General features: G+C 35.1%; 1 protein-coding gene and 1 long non-coding RNA gene across 3 annotated transcripts in view; one reads left to right on the top strand and one right to left on the bottom strand.

The window, feature by feature from the left end:
- Positions 1–24,296, bottom strand: part of Bckdhb (branched chain keto acid dehydrogenase E1 subunit beta) — a 191,474-nt gene that overhangs the window by 2,289 nt on the left and 164,889 nt on the right. The gene's annotated exons all lie outside the window — the stretch shown is intronic.
- Positions 5,996–23,569, top strand: LOC107153414. The gene is made up of 2 exons (XR_001504911.2): positions 5,996–6,795; positions 22,832–23,569. It is a non-coding gene; the product is annotated as an uncharacterized LOC107153414 (long non-coding RNA).

The raw sequence follows: 24,296 nt of genomic DNA, 5'->3' as shown, positions 1-24,296 counted from the left end.
ATAACAAGAGACTATGAATGGGATATTTGGTTTTATAAGGATATACACTAACCAACTAGAACAGTTTGAGATTCTCTTTGCAAACCAAAATATATTAAAGAGCCTTGAATTACTTCTTCCACGGACTTTAGTAAAAGCTTCTTTTAAAGGAATTGGAAACAAGATGTTTGGGCCAATCAAGCAGCTGCACAGTTACTTCTGAATTGGTTCATATGCTAAGGATTTATGTGAGTGCATGTTAAATCTGCGCTATCGTCAAAACAGGGTGGTGTGAGTGTATGTCTACAGTTTTTTTCATACAGAAGCAGTACACACACACACACACACAGACAGAGAGAGAGAGATAGAAGGGGGGAGAGAGAGAGACACTTGAATCCCACTGGCAGGTCTGTAGATTTATGTGCAAGATTAAGCCTTCACAAAGTATCTCTATCTCTACATTATAACCACATGACACTGTAACCATAGCAGCTATTTGCCCTGAATTTTCAAGACAATCCAGATTAATCATATTCATTTGTTCCATTGGTTGCCTCACTATACTCATATTAAAAAAAAATAGATGATTTTTGATTCAGAAACTGTAAACTGCATAAAATCAGGAAGACTGGCCTAGCTCACAGGCTGCTGGGAGGAACACACATACAGTCTACAACACGGGTTGATATGGGAGTGTCAGTGTTTGGTCTTTCTCCCCAGAGACTGCGTATGTGGACTGGCCTGACCCATGTGGAACAATGACAGATGTGACAGCTAGGTTCCAAAGTGATCACAGTATAACAAGTAACCAGGAGCAACAGAAAAGAACTCAGACCAGCATCGAGAGAAACTTTCCTTCAGCTATTTGGGATCCAAAGTTTCAATCAGGATCCCGTGAGGTAGACTGAAAGCAAACCCCAAACAACCATGTTGTAACAGCTACACACATTTTATTGTGATATCTGCTTTCACCTAAATAATCAGCTGCTTAAATTAAAACAGATACTCCTTCCAAAAGACCCATGTGAAACTCTAGAAATAGTAGTCAAACTTTCCCTTTAAATATGCCTACCTACAGTTGTAAGAATTTTTTTTCCAAAAATGTGAATAATAAGAATAGTGACCAGTACTTAATGGAATGCCAGGCAGGGTACTAAATGGGTTATATTTTATCTCATGCATAGTTCATTTTATAAGTAAGGAAACTGAGGTGGAAACTCTTGTCCAGGATCAATTAGCCACATACACAGCCCCCACTCAGCTCATGTTCTTAATCTTTATTCTACAAGTTTCAACTTATAGAATACTTTTGATAAGAGCAATAGCAAGGGGACAACTGAATTAGGAATAAAAAGAAAGGTAAAATTGAAGGCAAGCCGGGATTACCAAGGTTTTGCAACAGAGTCTTGAGAGGTGCAATGGTTAATACAGCCTTAGAAGCAAGTGTCCTCCACATGTATAAGGGAGGTGGGGACTGTGACCTGTAAAGAAACTGAAAGCACAAACTTGCAGACGGTAACGTGCAAAGCCATAAACAGATGGTCACGGGTACTAAAGTGAGCTAGGAACCTCCTGGGCTATAATAAATAATTTAACTAAGCATAACTTAAATTGTTTATATATTAGCCATCTGGATTGCTAATTACTATATCCAGAAAAGGAAGCATGCAATATGAAATGATTCTGAATCATCAAAATCACAGACACAGGCAAAATAAACTACCTTTGCCTATTTTCTGAAACAATATAAATTTATCTTTTGTTGTTGGAAAACAAAATATGTGGTTGAAATCAGGGAAGACAAAGACTGTTAATTCTTTTAGCAGATAAGAGAGGTTAAATACAAATTACTAGTATTGGATCTGTTACAGTTTAAGACACATAAGGTATTATTGTAATTTTAAAAAATTAAGTATACTGTATTTATGCCTATGTTTCAATGAATGTAACTGCCATGATCTGAATGTGTCCCCAAATGTTCACATGTTGGAAATTTGGTCCCCGAATTCATATTCTGATGTTATTTGGAGGAGGAACCCTTGGGAGGTAATTAGGACTAGATGAGGTCATGAGAATGGGCCCCCATAATGGCAGTAGTGGGCTTTTAAGAAGAGGAAGAGAGACCCAAACCAGCATACTAGATCAATCTCACCATGCAATGTCCTCTGTCATGTTATTATGACAAAAAGATGCTTTTGCCATGTTGCTGGACTGCCCAGACTCCAGAGCCAAGAGCCAAACACATTTCTAATCTTTATCAATTGCTCAATTTCAGGAATCTTCTTATAGCATCAAAAAGAGACTAACATATTAACGTATTATATGTTGTATTTGTATAAATACATGTATATTAGGGTTTTCATGGTATCCCTCGAGATCACTCAATATTTAACCTCATTTGCCTCTCGTACCTTAGCCATCAATTCTCCTGTCACAGTATCACAGGAGTTACATTATTGAAGTCACTTTCGGGTATTCCACAGTTTAGCTTCAGTCACTATCAGCAAATCTTTTTGTTGTTTTTATGGCAAGCTTGCATAATATAATTGACACAGCATGGAATCTTTGTATAATTATGACTGAATCCCTCTAAGCCACCATTTATAACTGCAAAAACGAAGCACTTAAAAATCCCAATTACTGCACTTTTATTGTTTTATAACTATTTTATCTTTTTATTATAATTATTAATATATAAAAATTTATTTAAAGTTTGAAACAGGTCTTGCTGTGTTGCTGAGTCTGGCCTTGAACTTGTGATCCTCCTGCCTTTACCTTGCAAGTTACTGAGATTATAGATATGTGCCACCAAGCCTGGCTGACTTACCGTTTTTTATAAATGCGAAATAATATGTGTTCTTTGTCTTTCTGTGTTCTCTAATTCCATCCATGTTGCTACAAATGACAAGATTTTATCCTTTTTATAGATGAGTAGTTTTCCATTTATAAATATACCACAATCTCTTTATTCATTCATCCCGCGAGGGGCCTCTAGGTTTGATTCCATATTTTGGCTATTGTAAATAGTGCTGCAATAAATATGGGTTCAACAACTATCTTTGGGGTATAAATATTTCATCTCCTTTGGCTATATACCCATTAATGGAATTGACAAATCATATGGTAGTTCTATTTTTAGTCTTTTGAGGAAAAACCAGACTATTTTCCACAATGGCTATATTAAATTATATTCTTATAAGAGTATATAAGAGTTCCCCTCTCTCTGCATTCTTGCCAGCATTTGTTATTTCTTGTCTTTTTATGGATAGCAATTCTAACTGGAGTGCAATACTATCTCACTGTGGTGTTTCACCTGCATTTGTCTGATGATAATGAATTGCACATTTTTTTTTAGGTATTCGTTGGACATTTGTATGTCTTCTTTTGAGAAGTGTCTATAGTGTCTTCTTGTCTATTTGCTGTTTTAGATTGTGTGGTATCTGGTTTCATGCCTGATATGCCATAGTGCTCAATGATTGCTAGTTTGTTTGCCTCTTAAGATTTTCCAAGGTTAAGGAATCCTTGTTCATAATAAACATAAGGCATTTGAAATGGTAAAACAAATCACCACTGAAGACAAGATTTAGTAACACAAAACTGTTAAACCTGAGATGTAGCACAATACCAGCACAGCTACCACCTACTGAATACTTACTAAGCCCTATAAAGTCTAAGAAAATACCAAGAATCATAAGTACTGTATGAAGGTGGAGAACACTTGGTGGGACAGACACAAGGCAAGGCAGGGTCCAGTGCTGCCTCCTGGTGGGGATCTGGGAGCCTGGCTACTAATCACTAGTTCTGGGAGTGGAATAATGGATTAAATATGACTAGCTAGGGAAGTCAAGAACTCTGGAGATGGTTAAAATAATTCTTCCCCGCAAAGAATATATTTTCCACACAGTGATATGATAGAAAAGTGACATGTCAACCAGATTACAAAAGGTTATGAGTGGAAAAAAAGTCCAATATATAAAAGATGTAAACTAGGCACACACTTAAAAAAAAATAGAGTCAAGAATAAAGACCATACAATATCATTTGGTAGGTTTTTAAAGAAATAATTTGCTCTTTATTTATTTTGTAGTTCCGGTAATTTTAGCACAGATTTCTTTCCAAGAACAGCTTTGGAATGATTTTTCGCTCAGTTCTTCTAATGACAGAAAGTTGGATACAGCCGATTGTGTAAGACTACATACTATCTTGAGTTGGAAAGATGTAAGACAAAATTCAAAGTGAGATAAAAAATATGAAGGTCTTTCCTATATAGATGAAATAGGCTGATAAAATTACTTTCTTTTCCTGAAAACCTGTTAACTGATTTTTCTAAGCATTTAACGAAAGTCAGAAAAGCAGGACAGTGTAATGAGAAACACATCACAAATTAAAATATGTGTATGTTATCTGCAGGATTATCTGATAAATCAGCATCTTATATTTCTAAGGAAAAATACCCCCTCACAATTTAATTTCAAAGCAAAAACCCAGAAAAGTGATTTTTAAGTTTCCTTCCAAACAAAAAGATTCAGCTTATATTGGGTAATCATTATATCACTGTATCAATTTGAACTATGAGATTATATTTTACATCTTGGAAGGGAGTGCATTAAGCTATAAATGTCATAAACCCTGCACCATACAGATTATAGACTCACTATTTCTTCTCTAGGAATAATATTAAGAAGTATTTTTAAATTATTTGTAAATGTGCTTTCTAAACCTAAATATTAATATAATTTAGTTTCTATTATTGAATTAATAAAACACCAGAGATTTCACTTCTAATTGCAATTAGTTGTCCAGAGATCAGAATTAGCAGTGCAAGAGTTAAACTAAAAATATAAGAAAAACTAAACTACTATTCCTAAATGACATATATTTCATAACTATAAAGTCCATGAACTTAGAAACTTACATTTAGTCTTAGTTATGTAAGGTTAGACATCACCCAGCTTCCAAATATTATCACAGAATATTTGTTTTAAATCTGCCATGAAAACTTGCCCATAGTCAAAACATGAGTTTTAGCAAATGAGAAAAAATGATTCTAGTCTCTTGAATCACACTTTCTCAGCAAATGAGTCACAGAAACCTGAGAAGGCAGTATGCCAGAAATTCCAAATTAATTTCATTACTGAATTAAATAAATACAACATTACTAATGTAAGATATTATTTTCATTTAAGCTAATGCTTTAAAAGTATGTATTAAAGCATGCATTAAAATTTTTAAACAGAGCTTTATGGGTGTGTATTAACTATGCACCAATGTTCCATATGCACGCATCTATAAAATTAATTCTTTGAAAAGCAATCCTTAAACACCCCAAACTAACATAATGCTCCCCTAAATGTTAAAGGTGTGCTTGTTTTATTTTTCTAATACTGCACAAATAAGATGCACACAACAAACACTAATTGATACCAGGTCTTTCACTTTTAAAACAACTGAACCAATATAACTAAATAAAAGAGTATATGAATAATATAATTTTATATAGATTTGTATAAAACCTAAAATATTATTGTGAAGCCAAACTATTTCAGCAAAGCTTCTATGTGTTAAATCCAAATTTTGACTAAATAAAAATCTGAATCTCTATTACTTAACTTCACCAAAACATCATCAACATCTGCTGACTTTTTAAAAAATCCATTTCATCCTCTTTTATGCAAATTACTGGTAATTTGGTATATTTTTTCCCTAAAATTTTTTAAACAAGTTAAAGAATAGAATTGAATTCTACATTCATATTTTTATCTAAATTTGGATTCAATTTTTTAAATGGAAGCTGATTTTCTGAAGTTAAAAAAAAATGTTATTTCTGATCTAAACAGGTCTCCCTGGATGTACTCAAGCTACCTAAAACAAAGCAGGAGAATAATATTAAAACATGCATAGTAATGCTACCTGATTCAAACTCAATAGTCACATCAGAATATAAACATGTGTTAATATAAAACCATCTATGAATCTTGATGTATTACCTGTACAAACCAAAGCAGTACAACTTTTAAAATCAAATTTTAATATTAATTCAATATTTTGTGTATTAATCTAGAGATTACTGTAACAGCTATCTAATAAAAACTGCTACTATTTCTCAAAACTATACTTTTCTAAATTTTGCTATTTTAAAAAACAATTAATGAAATCAAGGAAGTGAAAATTAACTTATAACTTTAAATAAATTCACTCAAAAAAACGAACTCATTTCAATTTTCTTGAAATCTACAGTAGTAATCACAAAGTAAAAACTAGAACCTTATCTAAATCACTTTGTTTTGGTTTTCGAGGTAAAACCTGTAAACATTTGGTTCTGCTTTCTCACTTTCCCCCATACAGTCTTGAGCTATGACTCTAGTCACCTACCATTTCCACCTGAAGGGCAGGAAAAAAAAAAAAAAGAGAGGGCTAAAAATTAATTTCTTCATTAACTGTTCCTGCAACACACTGTTTGCTGCAAATAGTCTCTAAAGATGTCCTGAGACTTTAAAAGTTCAAAGTCTAAAGTATAATTTCTTTTGAGATACACATTGTGTGCAAGTTTTGACATTGAAAATGCACTGGGCTACAATGCTTTTGTTAAAATACTTTAAATTCAAGAAAGGGGAAAAAAAGGCAATGTTCTCAAATTTCCAGACACTGAAGCTTCTCAAATTTTATAGTTCAAATTCTTCCTATAGAAGAAAGCATCGACAGCAACGACAGCAAGGACGTTTCAAAGTGGAATTTCCTTAGAATGTGGATGCATAATGATAAACATAAGGGACTTGCAGCACTGGGTCACCTCATGAACAAATCGCTCTCTGTAAGGTAGGATTTCTGGTGTGCCTGGCACCAGGAAATTTTAAATACTCCTGAAAAGTGACTTTTGATGATCCTGCAAAGCATTCAATTTTTCTGCTTGTTTTTCCACAAAATTCTTCTTGTAGCAGTCTACCACCACCAAATGGTGTCGAGAAGGCAGAAATCAATCCTGCCTAACGCGAACTGAGGATTCCTTTGTCTTGTGACAGAGAAAACATATTGTTTTAGAATTTAGGGGACTGAAACTACATTAAAAAGATTTCTGTTAAAATTTGTCACTGTCCCAACTTTGCAACCTGTTTTTAAGTTTCAACACTAATTATAAACTGAAACTACTAAAAAAGAGTGATTGCTCTCTAAATGGTACCATCTTCTAAAAAGTTAGAGCTGGATTAAAAAAAATGGCTAAACTATTTTCTATTTTACAAATTATACTCTCAGAAAAACAATAAGGTTTCTTCTTAAGGGCTTTTTCCTTCTCTTTAAACATGTTAAATTTCTACATTGTCTATTACTTTTAAAAGAATGTCAAAACAACTTGCTAAAATAAAAAAGGCAAGAAAAAGGAAAAAACAATGTCCATTTTACTTCACCTGTAAATGCCAAAAGAGATGTGCCAGTGTTTTTTTGCTGATTTGAAGACTAAAAAAAAACTAATCCTGGGTGCCATAGCAACATGACCTTTAAAATTTGGTTTCACTGAATAAATAAATCAGACCAAGTTATTTTTTAGTAGTTTAATTCTGGTCACTAGATTACTGTAGTTTTATTAATAAAGCATAGCAAAAATAAATGTTAAATGTTCTCACTAATAATTAGGGGGATGTGGTAAAACTTGACCCCCACTGTTAATTGTTAATTGACTTTTACTAACATGGTAAGTTAGTAAGCCTATTCATTAAAACAAGTCTAGCAATTGTAATTATTGTTAGAATCTAATGAAAATAAACTACAGGATCTAAAATATATTTTCCTTTCTACTGTATTTACATATGTTTCTGCCTTTAAAAATTGGTTGATATTTTTTACAAATCAGCTTTTCAGGTTGAATATCTATGAATTTTCATACACACATTTTTATATCAGTATTGCAACAATCAGGGGACTTTTCAGAACTGGGAGGAAAATAAATATGCCTCAGTTTTTATTCTCATAATTGGATAAGTGGAATGCTGATAAGACAAACCCTGGGCTGGGGATGTGGCTCAAGCGGTAGCGCGCTCGCCTGGCACGAGTGCGGCCCGGGTTTGATCCTCACCACCACATACAAAAAAACCAAAGATGTTATGTCTGCCGATAACTAAAAAATAAATATTGAAATTTTCACTCTCTCCCCCCTCTTTAAAAAAAAAAAAGATGAAGCCAATTCTGCACATATTCTCACAAAGTCTATGTTGCTTGCTCAGTGCATATTTCTAAATAAATGTGTTAACCCATAGATCTACTAACAAAGCATTGGTTAGTGATTAGAATCTGGTTCTGGATACTTTTTGTAGTTAAATGTAAAAATATAAAATTAGAAATGCAAAAAGGTACTTCTAATCAAATAAATTGTGATGAGCTAAAATTTGGGGTTATAAAAGGGTAATATTCACATAAGTTTATGTAGATGGATCAGAGTATTTACTCAATATTTTTTATCTACTTACTTGGGGCTAAACCACATATTCAGTCAGATTCCTCCATGAAGAATTAGAGATTAAGACACCTAACAGGAATTTACATTTATCATACACCAAAATTAACGATGTAAGCCAGTACATAGGGACACATACAACCAATCCTTTTGTACTCAATACATCCTGGTGAATAATCAGAGAAACAACATGGAAAACTGCAGAAAAAGAAATGCACATATATGAGTTTTTTTTTTAAAAAAAAAGGAATAAATATATGAACACGTGCAACAAAAGATCCAGACATTTAGTTACCAGACTTAATGGTATTGTTATTTAATAATAAAGTCTTAAAACTATAGAGATAGTCTCATATGATCCTTTCAAAAACTCTGTGGTAGTCTCAAGCAAGAAACTGAGACTGGGAGAGGTGAAATGAGGTGACCAAGGTCATCAAGTGTACTCCATTTGTGGCTATTTGTTCTAGTGTGCCTGGTTAATCTCAGATGCACTGAAAAAGATGTGATTTACAAGTGTTCAAAAGTCCTGCTTGGATACAGGACTTTTAGCCCCAAGTAAGTAGATAAAAAGTATTGAGTATATGCTCTGATCCATCTAAATAAGCTTATTGTGAATATTACCCTTTTATAACCCCAAATTTTAGCTCATCATAATTTATTTAATTAGAAGTACCTTTTGGCATTTCTAATATCCAAATTTTATATTTAGTGCTACCATTGCACCTGTGAAAGAGAAACTGATGGAATTATCAGCTTATTTATGTCAAGTCCAACCACAATCTTTTTTAACTTTTATAAGAATGTTATAGTTGAGTGCCTTTTGAGGGAAGAGGGTCCATTGGCTGGAGAATAGGCTTGGATGTACAGGTTGTGTTGGGGTTTTTAAGATACCAAGAAGATGAGCAAATAAGAAATGTGTACATGAGGAGAATTTATTTATAGTTAATTGCTAGCAGCTTGAATGCAGAGCATGAGCCGCCACTTGAGTTCTAAAGCCGATTTTGAATTCTCAGGAAAAATTGGACATTCACAGTAGGCTGTAAGTTTAAAGTTTTTTCTACTACAAGTTTTAAAAAAAAATCACTTAAGTGCTTCATTAAGAAATTACACTTGCTTCCCTTCAATTATTTCCTTATCTATGACACAATCAACTAATTTGATTAAAATGTAGCATTGTGATAGACTGTAAACTATGTTTATTTAAAATATTTAAATAGTTTACAAATTTTATCCTAGCTTTAATTTAAACTGGAATATGAAATATAATCTTCCCCTCATGGCACACATTTTATAGCTATTCTCTGTGATTAACTCATTTAGTAAACTCTAATACTATATAACAAAATTTCTAAAGTATTTAAGTGTCTTTTGAGAATAAAATTAAATTCCCTTTTCACAATTAAAACAACAGACAACATCATAAGCCATTGCAATTAAGTTAATCTTATATTAAAATGTAAAAATGAGTACAGTATGGGGTCTTACTGTCTCAGACCACACTCACCAGCTTCAATTAGTGGTTACTGGCACAGCCCCATAGCTGTGGACTCTCATTAGAGGTGAAAAGCTAGTTGCCACAGACAAGTGCCATCAAGTGGACATGGCCACACACAGATAGATCCATCTGTCCCTGTGCATAGGATCTGGGATAAGCATTTCAGCCATCTCTGGGAAAGTATCTCATTTAAAAGCCCATTGATATATATATATATATACTCGTATTCATGTGATATATATATATGTATCTGTTTACAATGCATTAGAATTTCACCATTTTCAATTCCCAGACCCCCAAATAAGCATGCTTACATTTGACATAACAAATCACCAACCCACAAGGATTTTCCTTAGGTTTCCTCAAATGCTAATTATGTAGCAAATCTAATTAAGTGCATATGATTCACTTCAGCAGTAGGTACTTCAGTTACTTCAGAACTGCCAAAAGGGATCTGAAATGTCTATTCTCCCTCCAAAACAATCATGCTGCTCGCCAAACTGATAACCATTAAACACAGCTGCAGAGCAAATGTGCGGCCTTGGTCCTGTAAATACAGTGTTCACACATCAATCTATGCTTCAAGCAATTTCAGATTCAGAACTACCGACTGCAGGTTTGCATTACTGTTATATGAGTATTACAGATGAATACTAAGTCATCTGCTTCACCCAGCATAGCTCGAGCAGATTTCTCTACACCATGAGAGTTCCCGCTACTTAAGAACACATTGAAACTCTGCAAACCGCAAATATTGATAAATACATCAGGTCAACATACTGAATCAGTTTGTTTTCAAGCTCTATAGTTCACATGAATACGAGTAAGGGTCATTTTTTGTGTTCAAGAACACATTTATGTTTAACTTCATTCCTTAAGAAAATTATATATATTGTCATTTGTAAATACTTTTAATTATAGAACGTGAGAGTACAAACCAACCTAGGGTAATTCTGAGCTGCAGAAATTAAACTCCTTACTTCAGTAACTCATATGATTTCCATAGAAGAAAATCTTTTTTCAGGGGGGCTCTCCAGACGGTGTGGGTTACCGGATGCTTAAGGCCATGACCAAATTCCCTCCTGACACTCAGGTCGCTATGGCAACTACCTTTCCCCTATCAATACGCAAGAGCTACAATACTTGTATTTTGAAAAACCTATTTCCTTTTCTGTGGCGAAAACCATATGACCTAATTTCAGGACTGAAAAATATCTCTTTTGGTGCAAAACAAACAATATCTTTGCTGACTGAATTATTGCTCTAGAATTCAGCTTTATAAATAAATGCAAAAATAGTGAGCCAGCCATTGTACTCCAGTTTCAAAACAAGGCAGAATTTCTGACATGAGTAGTCAAAGGATGTTACAGCCGGATTGGGTTATGTGCTTAGGTCCAGGCAGAAGAAAAACGGGTCTTTAGAGAGACAGTAACTTATCAGAAACAAAACTGGCAACAGGAAAACAACATATGCTTCCACACAGCTTTTGGAGTTTCTTAAAAGAAGCAGACATTTCAATAGTTATATTTCCTATCTATGGTTGTTTTTAGATATATAGTTATTACTGTGCAGGGCAATATATAAATTGACATTTCCAAATTAAATATAATTATTTTTTGAATCCACTTGCTCAAGTATCCACAGCTAAATCTCTAAGTGGTATCTTACTTGGAGTGTGCAAAATCAGGTTTGCAAATCACAAACTGATTTCAAAGCCCTTTGTTTTAAAGGAACAATGTCTGAACTGGAATAACCTTTTTTTTCCCTAAACACATGATGAATGTACAACTTTAATAATTTCTGTTTATACTTATATTCTGTTTCACCTTGGGACATTAATGAGAGTAGTCACTAATGATACAGCCAAAATAAAGAGGAAGGAAGGAAGGAAGGATGGGAGGAAAAATTTAGTGGCACAGAAAGTGGGGTTTAAAGATTTTTACTCCATAGCAATTGCTAAACACCTCTGACTCCTCCACCAGATGCCACACTGTTGCAACTGTCATCCTGTAACTTCCTGAGTTAAAAGTTTTTCCTAGCTTTCCAAAGTTTATTGAATATCTATCCCTGTTTAAGCCCAGTACAATGACAACATATACATGCTGATCTTCACTTTTTTTTTTTTTAACGGACTTTACATAAGCCTCTCCTTCTCAAATTCTCTCTTGTTTTCTTATTATGTTGACACAGTCTACCTTTCAAATTCAGCTCCACTTCCCTTTTTCAGGAAGTGGAACTTAGTGCTGATTTTTTAAAATATATTTGTTTTTTCAATCATTGTTAATCAAATATAAGTGCTACTATGTCCCTATCCTCATAGAATTTTGTGTTGCAGTGGGGGAAACATGTTTGAGGGGTGTTAGGAAGGAAGAAAGGAGAGGTGTGTGATAGAAAACCAGGAGCTCTGAGTCATAGTATGTGGGAATAGGGCTTTCTATATAGGTGTTGTTTGAGAAGGAGAAGGAAGAACCATCTCTGCAAAGAACACAGGAGAATCATTATTGCCAGCCCACACAACATGTGCAAAGGCACAGAGGCAGGAGGGAGCCTTGAGAGATCCCAAGGATGGAAAGAAGGCCTGTGGGAGTGCAGCACAGGACGAAGGGAGGAGAAATGCCCCCCTCCCCACCACCCAAGGAGGTATGGTGGGACAGTTGGGGGAGAGAAGGGAACAAGCAGATGGCTGATAGCCAACAGACTATCCCTGGCAGGAAGAGAGTGACAGGTGCTTTGATGCTCTATGTATCTACATTTTATACTATACACAAAAGTATCTGGGTGCTTTACAAGATTGTCAGGGTTCACGTATAGGAAATCCAGAAATATCACTAGAGATGAATAATACAGTTGCTGATAATTTTGAGACACAATATAGTGATGAATGAGATTAGTAAGTCAAAGCACACAATGGAAATGAACAGATCATATGTTTTTGTAATTTGAGGAACATTACTTTACTCAGAAAAAAACAAAATAGGATCCACCCTAAAATGCCCACTTCTAAAAAAGTTAAGAAAATGAAAATACAGGATTTTAGAAGTGAAAGCACTTACTATAGTTTGTGGCTAACTGGAAGCCTTGCTTGGCTTGTATTCAAATATGTTTTCTCATCTAGAAATCTAATGTATTTCTTTCCATAGCCAATGACTTAATGATAGTATCAATTTCCTGTTCACTCATACTCCTGGTTTCCTCTCCTTGTTTCTTATCTTTCTCAGTTCTTTTTTAATGATCATATGTTGTAAAGAAAAAGGCTCAATATTAAGGAACCTAGCAACATGCACAAGGATCCTGTTTTATAAATGGTGACTATAGTCCCTTGGCAAGAAGGAAGGATTTACTGTGGACAGAAACAGATTTTCAAATGCTTTATCAAGGGGCAGTAGAGGAAAACCTTTCTCCCTCCTTGACATCCTCTGTGTTCTCAGTCACCACGCTGGTTACAATACAGCAAATTCTGAGCCGGGGCCATGGTAATTTTACCACATAGAAACTCGAGGGGACTGCAAGGTAGTCTAAAAGTGAGAGGAAAATATAACTAGAGAGTTTTCTATGTGCTCAATTATACAAAAGAATGTGTTTGTTCTTCCTTAGCTTTTATTTTTATTTTGATTTGTAAAATTTCTGACTGAAAATTCTAATTTTTGGTATCTAGATGTGTCCTGGATTCTTAAAAAAATTTAATTATAACTATCTTTTCACACTGTGAAAAAAATAGTCCCTTTGTGAAAAAGAATGGAAAAAAAAAAAAAAACTCGACTTCTTTGGATTTAGGGCTAATACTGTACTAGGAAGTAGAAGACTTGAGTCCTTGTCTTGCATCTGTTATCAACCAGGTAAGTGACAAGACAGTGTGGCTTCCCCTTACACTCAATCATCCACCTGCCAGAGCACACTGATCAGCAGGATGATAAAGGAAACCCAACTCCAGCCGCTGAAAGAGAAAGCCCTTCCCTAAGTCCTTCAAGGGAGTTATCCCAGCATACAAGGTCTGGCCCACAGCAGGCCTTGAGTAAGAAAGGGTTTATCTGAAAAACTCGAGCTTTCACTCATCTTCTCATCTCTCAGGCTAGGAGAAGGCAAGGACTTAGGATTTCTAGCCCTTCAATACCAACACCAGAAGCCAAGATATTTTGTGCTTCAGCCCTGAATTCTTGACAAAACTTAGACTCAGAAGCTTGTCAGATGACCCTTTTAGCACTAAAATGTCATTAAAAAAAAAAAGAAGAAGAAGAAGAAAGAAAGTATGGATTGTTAGCTAAATTTTCATAGTAATCAGATCACAAAATACACGAAAGCTAGTCATATTTGTGAAAATAATCTTACCACCATATGCAAGAGGGGTGAGGAAAGACATCCTCAGAGAGTAATGTCACTTCTTTTAAAGGAATTACAGAGAAAGTGGAGAAAACCCTATTTCTTTTCTAAGAAAAACCCAATAAACTTGACAAATCTTGCAAAGTGAAATTCCAAGAGTTAAAAAAGGCAGGCTCTACTTCTCCATGGGAAGATCAGAATCCCCAGGAAATGGTATGATGTCACAGATTTAGTTAACACCCACATGACACACTAAGAGTAAATATTTGCAAACCATAAATCTGACAAAGGTCTTACCACACAATATGTAAACAACCCTCACAGCTCAACATTAAAAAAAAAAAAAGAAAGAAAGAAACAATTCAATTAGAAAATGGGATAAAGACAGGAATAAACAACCCACTAAAGAAAAGATGTAGATGACAAATAACATGGAAAGATTTCAATATCATGAGCTATTAGGGAAATGAAGATTAAAATCACAATGAGACATTATTACATGCCTATGTGGACTGAGAGGGAGCATGACAGCACCACACACTGGTGAGGGTACAGAGAAATCAGACCTTACGCTGGTACTAGGAATATGAAATGGTAGCACCACTCCAGCACATAGTTTAGCAGTTTCTTAAGAAACTAAACATGCACTTTCCACATGACTAGCATTCAAATTTTTGGGCATTTATCCCAGAGAAATGAAAACTAGACAAAAATATGCACACAAATATTTATAATGGATTGTTTTCCATAATAAAATAAAATAAAAACAACCCAAATGTCCTTCAGTGGATGAATGGTTAAAAAACCCTAGTGTACTCATCTCATTAAACACTAATCAGCAATAAAAAGAAATGCGTTATTGAGACAACCTGGATGGAATTCAAGGGCTTTATTCTCAGTGCAAAAAGTCAGTTTCAAAAAGTAACATAATGTATGAGTCCATTTATATAAGTGTTCTTGAACTGACACAACTATAGAGATGAAGAAAAGATTAGAGGTTGACAGCAGACAGGGTTGTATGCATGGGGTGCAAACATAAAAGGGTAGCCTGAGAGAGTTTCTTGAAATGGAAGAGTTTTGTATCTTGCTTATGATGGTAGCTATTCAAATCTATACATGGGATAAAATTGCACAAAACTACACAGATTTTGATCTTGTTCTACAATTACCTAAGATGCCTCCACTTGGGGAAGTTGAGTGAAGAATACACAGAACTGTAGGTATTGTTTTTTGCAACTTCCTGAGTGCCTTAACATTATTTCAAAAAATTTTAAAGATTTTTTTTTAAACATAGGCAGAGCTTGGAAAGAATGTCTTGCTGAATTGCACCTTTCCATAACAAGAGCAGTGTACCTGGTAGAAAGGCTGAGAACTGGAGTCAAGAAATCCCTTAGACTCTAGAGCAGTTTGTCAACACACAGATGTGTGGTTGGGCACATTACTTTTATCTTTCAAGTTGCCATTTTTTTTTTTCTGATTTGTGGAAATAGTAGGCCTACCTCACAGGCTTCTCAAAACTTGGTGTGTTAATTTTAATGAAACCCAGTACATGTTTGGTATACAATATTGCTGAAAAAATATCAGTGACCTACACTACATGGCTACACACCCTACCCTACAGTGAAACAGACAGACAAGCCAACAGAATTTACAAACGGGAGGCGATAAACCCATAATTAGGGAATGAGATTAATCAGATTATGTGCATACACAAATATAGCATAATGAATCCCACTACTTTGTGTAATTTAATGCACCAATAAAAAATGAAAACATATTTAAGTTCCAAAACACCAAATATAAGGGCTGCTCCACCCCCGGTGTCTACAGTGGGAATCCCAAAGGATGCAAGACTTCTTGCCTTAGTAAAGCAATAATTTTAAGGTTCTTCTGCAGTACCTTATGGCAGGAACTCTTTCTTTAAAATAACTTTTTTTTCTTTTTACGGATAGTTTTGAATTTACAGAAAAACTGTCAAAATAGAACAGACTCCATAAACTCAACAAGCATTTTCCACAATTATTATCTTATGCTACTGTGGGACAATTGTCACATTTAGTGAATCAATACTGATGCATTATTATTAACTAAAGCCCAGTCTTTATTCAAATCTCCTGGGTTTTCCCAAAATGTCCATTTTCCCGCTCCAAGATCCCATCCACATTCAGTTTTCTAGTATTGTAGGTTCCCAAAGCTGTAACAATTTCTCAGAAGGTACTTGGTTTTGATGACCTTGACAGTTTTGAGGAGTACCAGTCATATATTCTGCAGAATGTCCCTCAATTGGGATTTGTCTGATGATTCTTTCTCTCATGACTGGACTGGGGTTATAGGGTTTTGGCTCAAGTACTTTTAATCCCAAGCTCTGGTCCTAAATAGAACAGAAGAAATTGAAATCTGACAATTTGAACTTCCAGAAGCTAGACAGTGGTTTTCTGCTTTCTGTCCTGTTAAGAAATTGCTCTGGGATATTAAACATTTTTTTTTTTTTTTGAGAACATGATCACTCCATCAAATGGATAAACTCTAGCATGCTGTGTCAACTGCACTATGCATAACACTACCCAAAATGGATAGCTATGCATTTGATCTTATACTATCTTTAGGCTTCTGACTACCTTCTTTTATTTCAAATGCTAGCTCCAATTTGCAGGGGGCTTTAATGGTGCTTTAAAATTCTTACCAGTATTCACTCCATTTTCTAGACAAAAAGTCTACAGGCTCTTAAAATGATGCACCTAGGAATCACATCTTTTTATAAAATAGTAGCTAGGAAAAGAATTTCAGGCAATCTCTCCTGCCTGAAATCCTCAGAAATGCAATGATAGAAGTCAGTATTCTAAACTCTACCCACAATTGCAACTTGGTGAAGTAATGTGTTTTTGAAAAAAAAAAAAAAAGATCAGTAAGATGAGATACAGAGTTGTATACTACAGTGATTGAGTAAATAAAGCCCATTTGGCCTGGTACAAGATAATGTGATACATATTATATTCTAAAACACCACAGAAAATTATTTTTCACTGAAATATTTGCTACTCAGAGAAATGCTAGCACTAGATAGCATTTTCTGAATGCTATTTAAAACTGTTCCCATAAAAATATACAGATATAAAATAGTTCAATATATTAAATCCCTTGGAATTCTACGTAGTGTTCTGTTCTGGCTGCCCACCCAGCACCCACTTCCATCTTCCTGTGTATTTGGGGAGAAGCTCAGACTCCCTACCATTCAGGTTAGCCTCTACTAACTTAGCACTCCCTTGGCCTCAGCCCCAGGTGAAAGGAGCATATGGTCTAAGCAGGGAAAATCTGAAACACTTCAGAATTATTTGAGCCATGGGCCCACTACGAGGGAAGTCAGGTATTCTTCCCTCTGTCTTTTGTTTATGAAAGGAAGAATGGCCACTGGCAGAGGGAGGAAGTTGGCAGCATAGGAAAGAAAGGTTGTAGAGAGAAGAGAAAAGAGAGGGAAATCAGGAGCTGGGGCTGTAGCTCAGTGGCAGAATGCTTGCCTAGCGTGTTGTGAAGCACTGGGTTCGATCCTCAGCACTGCATACGAATAAAATAAAGGCATGCTGTCCATGTACATCTACAAAAAAAAAAAAAAAGGTGGGGGGTGGGGGAGTGAGGAAAGGAAAGGTGTATTAGAATTATCTAGGAGCTTCGGCAAACTCTGGGTTTCTCTCCAATGCCTAAATTGTTGGCACACCCTTTAGAGGAGTGACTGAGACTCACTGCCACACATGCTCACATGGATATGCTAGAATGTTCTTACAGACATGAGCACACTACATTTCCTGCTATAGCTTCTGGAGTCACAAGGAGCTTCTCTCTTATCCCTTTCAGGACCAAATTTTACCAAAATGGTAGTCTGCATTGGCTGCCTCAGTTTCCTCCCCTCCCATGCATTCCTATAATTCTACCTAATTGTGCCCTACAATAGCCTCTCAAGAGGAGATCTCACTACTTGGCTGCATTTATATAATCACCTGAAGGGCTTTAGAAACTGATGCCTGGGTTCTGCCCACAGAAGTTCTGATTTAATTTTTCTGGGCTATGGTCAGTGCACCAGGATTTTTTAAGACTCTAGGAGATTATCATGTCCAACTAGGGCAGAGAACCAGCATATTGCTAAACAGCTGTCATAAATGGCCTCTCAATCAATAAAGACAATGCCTTAGGCAGAAATGGGGGGGGGGAAGTCATCATATAGGAGAAAAATTTCTATTCTAATAATTCCATAATGTTGGGAGAAGAGAAGAGCAGCAAAATCAGTGTGTAGAAAATGAGCTCTAGGAATACCAAACTGTGGCTAAAGTGTGAAAATTTTAATGGAAAAGAAACTGGATGAGAAAGTGTATGTTAGGGGAATACAAGAAAAGAGGAGAAATAGCTGTATGCAACATTTGCCAAAATATAAATTCCCCTCTGCTGCAGAATAATCTGATTTGGTCTATATACTAGAATGTAAGGCCACTTACTAAACTCTAAGGAAATTACTTTAAGGAATTTTAGCATCTCAAAATGTATATTTTTGGAGAGATGGTATGCATGTATAAGAAAACCTAAACTAACAGAATTTATCATTCTTCTATGAAGTTTCACCAAAAACAAAAGTGATAATTCTAATTTTTTAAAAAAGCATCAATTCATATTATGTGTTCATGAGCAACACAATTCTTCAAAAAGCATTACTAACATATACTCAATGGAATATTACTCAGCTTTAAAAACGAGTGAAATTATGGCATTTGCCAGTAAATGGGTGTAGTTGGATAATATGATGCTAAAAGAAATAAGCCAATCCCAAAAAACCAAAGGCCAAATGTTTCCTCTAATATGCGGATGCTAATTCACATTAAGGAGGGGGTCACTAGAGAAGAATAATGTTAGATTAGGTAGAGAAGTGAAGGGAGGGGAGAGAAGGGGAGGAAAGGGGATGTGAGAATAGGAAAGATAGAATAAAATAGACATTATTACTGTATGTATATATGTGACTGCATGATCAATATGATTCTACAACATGTACACTCAGAAAAATGAGAAATTATAACCCATCTACGTATGATATATCAAAGTGCATATATTCTACTGTCATGTATAACTAACTAAAATAAATTTTAAAAATTCAAAAAGCATGACTAACATTAAATATATTAGCAAAGTGGATTTTTGGAACCAAAGTAACACTGAGAATATTGTTACAAATAGGTAGCTCCTAGTGAGCACATACAAGGTGCAGTGTTAAGCATGTGACTTTCATTAACTCATTAATGATAAGTTAATGTACCCATGAGAAGGAAGAATCTCCATTACACCCATTTTAGAGATGAGGAAACTGAAGTTCAGAGACGCAAAGGTACAGACCAAACTATGCAGTTTTCATGAGGCAGAACAACAATTGAAATATGTATTCTACTCCATTTTTATAAATTGATCCATCAAAATTAGTTTAAATTTAAAAACACACTCAAGGCAATATTTTTTTTTTTAAAAAAGTCACTCAACCAATTTTCAAAGATCATTTTGGGAAACTGCACGACAGAAAGAACAGAGAAGGCTAAAGCAAGTTTAACCTAAGGTGTAAAATGCAGAGCCAGTCACTCTGGAGTTTCTCCATAAATGATGATGATGTAGGAATCATAACTTCATGCTATTCTTGATGCATAAGATTTTTGGAACTTCGAAGTTCCTCCTTGGTGAATATGTTTCCTGAACATTCTGCTTTTTATTTATACACAACCACAGTCACAAAGCCAATGTCTCCTGTAACTAAAGATTTATAAGTAAATATCAAATTCTAATGAATCTTCATGAGTTCAGAAAACACACATCTCAGGCTGGCTTCCATGGATTTGAAAATGGTACCTTTATGGTAGACAAAGGAGACATGATAGCACTCTTCTCTGTAAGTGCCTATATTTTAATTGCTAAATAGTACACAAACATAGACATATATGCTTTACATATACAGTGAAGATCCAAACGGGAGCATCTCTTTTTCTTAATGAGTGCTCCTTGAAGGCGAGTACCTTATTCTATTCATCATTATTTCTCTTCTGCTCAGCGCATGAAGTAGACTCCACATAAATATGTGCTGAGCTTATTTAATGATACATATTAACTAAAATACTACAATACACGAGGGAAGTGAGAAAACACATTTGATTTGATTATGGTATTTTTCCTAATGGAACTTGCAGTGTAATTGTTTACATTTTACAAAATATAATTGGGAGTACAGAATAACAGGAAATCAGGAAAGGGGCATTTTTCTCTGAGCCGGGTACACATCTCCACACAGGCTCTAGGAAGCTCCTAACAAGAATGACAGGAGTTGCATGTGATGTAAAGCTTTCTGCTTTAGATAACCTACATTATTTAATTCATGATTGCTTAAACTATCATCACTTTCATAATATAAATTTATCTAGTGGCAATAGACTTTATCCTGAGTGTACTGGCTTTCTTGGTATTCTTAGTTGAATAATTACCAATTTAGTACTTTTTTGGGAAGCCACAGAGGAGATAAAATATCTCGTTTTGGTGAGATTTTTGAAGGTTTAATCAATGGTCAAAATTAAAATTTTTAAGAATATATTATATTTCTATTTACATATCAAAACTGATCATTGTCCCATATGTATAAATTTTTTTACAAAATATTTGTTTATGTACATTTTAAAGTAAGGAGCTGGAAGGAAACTATATAAGGATACATTTTCTACTAGTGACTGGAATTAACCAAACTAAAATCTAAAAACATAAATAGCCCATCCAACTAGGTAGAAATTTTTTTTTCTCTTATTTATAATAATTTTATAAACCTACATTTATGCTTTTTAATTCTTAAAAAAGTATGTTCACTTTGATAACACACAGATTTCCGTTTGCTCATTGGAGGCTAAAGTGAAATGTTCATATTCAGTACATTTTCAACTTAGCTGTATTACATGATAACATTTATGTAATGCTTCTTTTTTCACTGAAGATTTATAAACAGACAAAAACATTCGGTTGATAAACCAACCTTGAAAAAGAACTGAGCTCAGTTTTGTCTATTAATATTTAAAAGAAGCTACTTGTAGTTACTTTTAATCAAAGCGAAAATTATTTTCTTTTATCATTCTCCAAATTATCTTGCCAAGTTATCAAACAATAAATAAAAAATGTAAAGAACAATGTGAAATCATCTTAATGTAATCAAGCACTATAAAGCATCTTGATAGGAAACTGACAACTTCTATACCCAAACACACACACATATGAAGTTGTAGTCACTTGCCTTATGCAGTACAACCTGGATGCAGAAGAAAAAATCAAGGTAAATCCATGTATTCTTTTCCGTGTCAAAAACTAAACAAACATAGCTTTTTCCATGAAGACTGAGTGAAAGTAGACTTATCTGGTTAGCAGGTCATGTTATTGCTCCCTAACCTGAAAAGAGAATGTGGCATTTTTCCTGAATCCCCCACGGAGACCTGGGGAGCTTACTTTTTGTATGCTTCCCTCACAACACACACACACACACACACACACACACACACACACACACATAACCTGTATATACGTATCCATTCTGTATACAGCAATAATTGTACTGTATGTCAGTCTCCCAATTAGCCTTTGACCTTCTTGAGGTCAGGGCCATATCTTTTTACCCAATTATCTTTATATCTGTACATCTGAATGACAAACCAAACAAAGTTTTACTCTAATTTTAGGTGCTACAAACTGATCCTTATAGAGAAAAGCTTCAATGGGAAGGGAGTAACAAGTAATGAGCCTGTGGATTATTCCCCACTCAACTGTTGGGCTTTCACAGCATCTCTGGACTATGCAACTGCACAGCTTGATATGGGAGTTGAAGAAAGTTAAGGGAAAGCAGGAGAGACAACCAAAATCTAGGCTGTTGAATGAAAAGAAGCAGTGAGCAAAGAACCACTGGTCTAGAGGTGGATACACTAGGCTTTACGTTTGGAAAGAACTACATCCTGGACCCACTGTGCTGAGGGAGAAGAGAGCTGGCTTTTCTCCTCCAAGAGCTCAGACTATTGCAATCTGCTAAACAAAAGAGAAAGGAGATGTGACAGGCAGAGTAGCTGCCCTGGGAATGTCCATGTCCTAGCTGTGTGAAACTGTGAATATGTTGCTTTACATGGAAAAAAGGATTTTTCAGGAGTGATTAAGACCAAGGACCTTGAGATGGTAATAGTAGTGTGGATTATGCAACTGGGCTCAATCTGATCATAAATCCTTAAAACTGGAGCAGGAGATGTGACAATGGCCAAAACCAGAAAGATGCAAAGTTGTTTTTTTTAAAAAAAAAAAAAAAAGATGGGGGAAGAGTCATGAACTAAGAAATTGTGGGCAGCCTCTAAAAGCTAGAAAGGGCAAGGAAATGGGTGATCTCCAAAGAATCTTGCAGAAAGAAGTGTAGCATCTTAGTTTTAGCCCAGTGAAAGGTATATCAGGCTCCAGTGTTACAAAACTGTAAAATAATTACTTTTTGTGTTGTTCTAAACTACTAGATTTGTGGCAATTTATTCCAGCAGTAACAAAACCTAACCACAACGATCTTCAAATTCTAGGTCAAGACTGCCCCTTGAGGATGGAGGAGAGAAACTGCAGGGGCCCTGAGTGCCAGAAGCACATCAGAGAAAAAAGCCACCTCTGACCCAGACTGCTCAACAAAGGGAGAGAGGAACTGAAACGAAAATTTTTAAAGAATTAGAGTGAGCCCAATGAGAATACCTAATGGACAGTCTGATCCGGTCAATCTTTTTCATCTTTTGAGACATGCTGCTCTAATTTTAAACCCCACTCCAAGACTCTGTTTTGAGAAGCCTGATTTGAGCCAATTTAGAATGTCTAAAAACAATCAGAATAAAAGCCACACTGTCAGGTGCTCTTCAATGGTTTCTGCCCTCCCCTGCAATCCAAGGCAGGCAGCCTGTGCGTGGAACAGGAGGCAGTCCCCAAAGCCCTGTACCATGACCCATGCCAGCTAGCCACTGAGAGATTACAAAGAATGAGGTCAGTTCCTTCTCATTCCTTCTAGCATTTCTAAGGAAAGCAAGCAGGAATCACAAGACAAAAGGCAGTGTCATGAGGCACTTTAAGCACTCAGTGTGGGAGGTAGCTTGATTTCATATTTTCCTCCATTAATTAATTGCAAAGTTAAAGTATGGATATCATGAACACATTAGCTCATATCATCCATCAAATAGTCATTTGATACAATTGTGGTTGCTGGGAAGGAGAGTTCTGATAAAAAGGAGTATATATATTTTTTATTCTCATAAAGAATTTTAAAAGTCCATGTAAAAGAAAAAAAACTGACAAAAATGAAGAAAAATCCAGTTTGTATTTGAGTTTCACTGAATATTTTTTCACCTAATGAAACAAACAGAATTACTTTTTATATACAAACTAAATCATGATTTAAAAAAATCCAAAATAATCAGAGAATGTAAGTATAGCTTAAATTCTTAAGGTGACTGGACTGACAATTAAAAAATAATTCATTGAGATTTGTAAATTTTTTAACATCTGTTTCATGATTCAACTGTCAAACTAAATTAGCCTAAACTCAAGACTGTGCTACCTACCAAAATTTACCAGTTATTTTCGGTTTTGGAATCTTGAAATAATTGCACATGAATGGAACCTTCCAAGTCAACCCAGTACAACCACTTGCCTGAGGCGAGAGATATCCCTGGCAAATACTTTTACTTTTTAAAATGCTCTAACTAAGGGTTGCAATGTAGCTAAGTAGAAGAGGGCTTGCCTAGCATGTACAAGGTGATAAGATTAGTCTGTAGATCACTTTTCTTTATAGGATGTTCTACAGACCAGTTTATTCTCTAACTTATAGTACACATAAGAATAAAAGAAAATGAAGTGGCACTTTATTCTGTGCTAACTATGCTAGTTATTGTGGTATTTATTTAGATAACTTATTCTTTACATCATTCCAGTGAATGACTAAGAACCTCATTCTATAGAAAAAAATACAAAATAAGCTAAAATATAGGATACCAGTCGGGCGCTGTA

Source organism: Marmota marmota, unplaced genomic scaffold (assembly GCF_001458135.2).
Source record: "Marmota marmota marmota unplaced genomic scaffold, marMar, whole genome shotgun sequence".
Lineage (NCBI taxonomy): Eukaryota > Metazoa > Chordata > Mammalia > Rodentia > Sciuridae > Marmota > Marmota marmota.
This window is presented reverse-complemented; position numbering and strand designations above follow the sequence as displayed.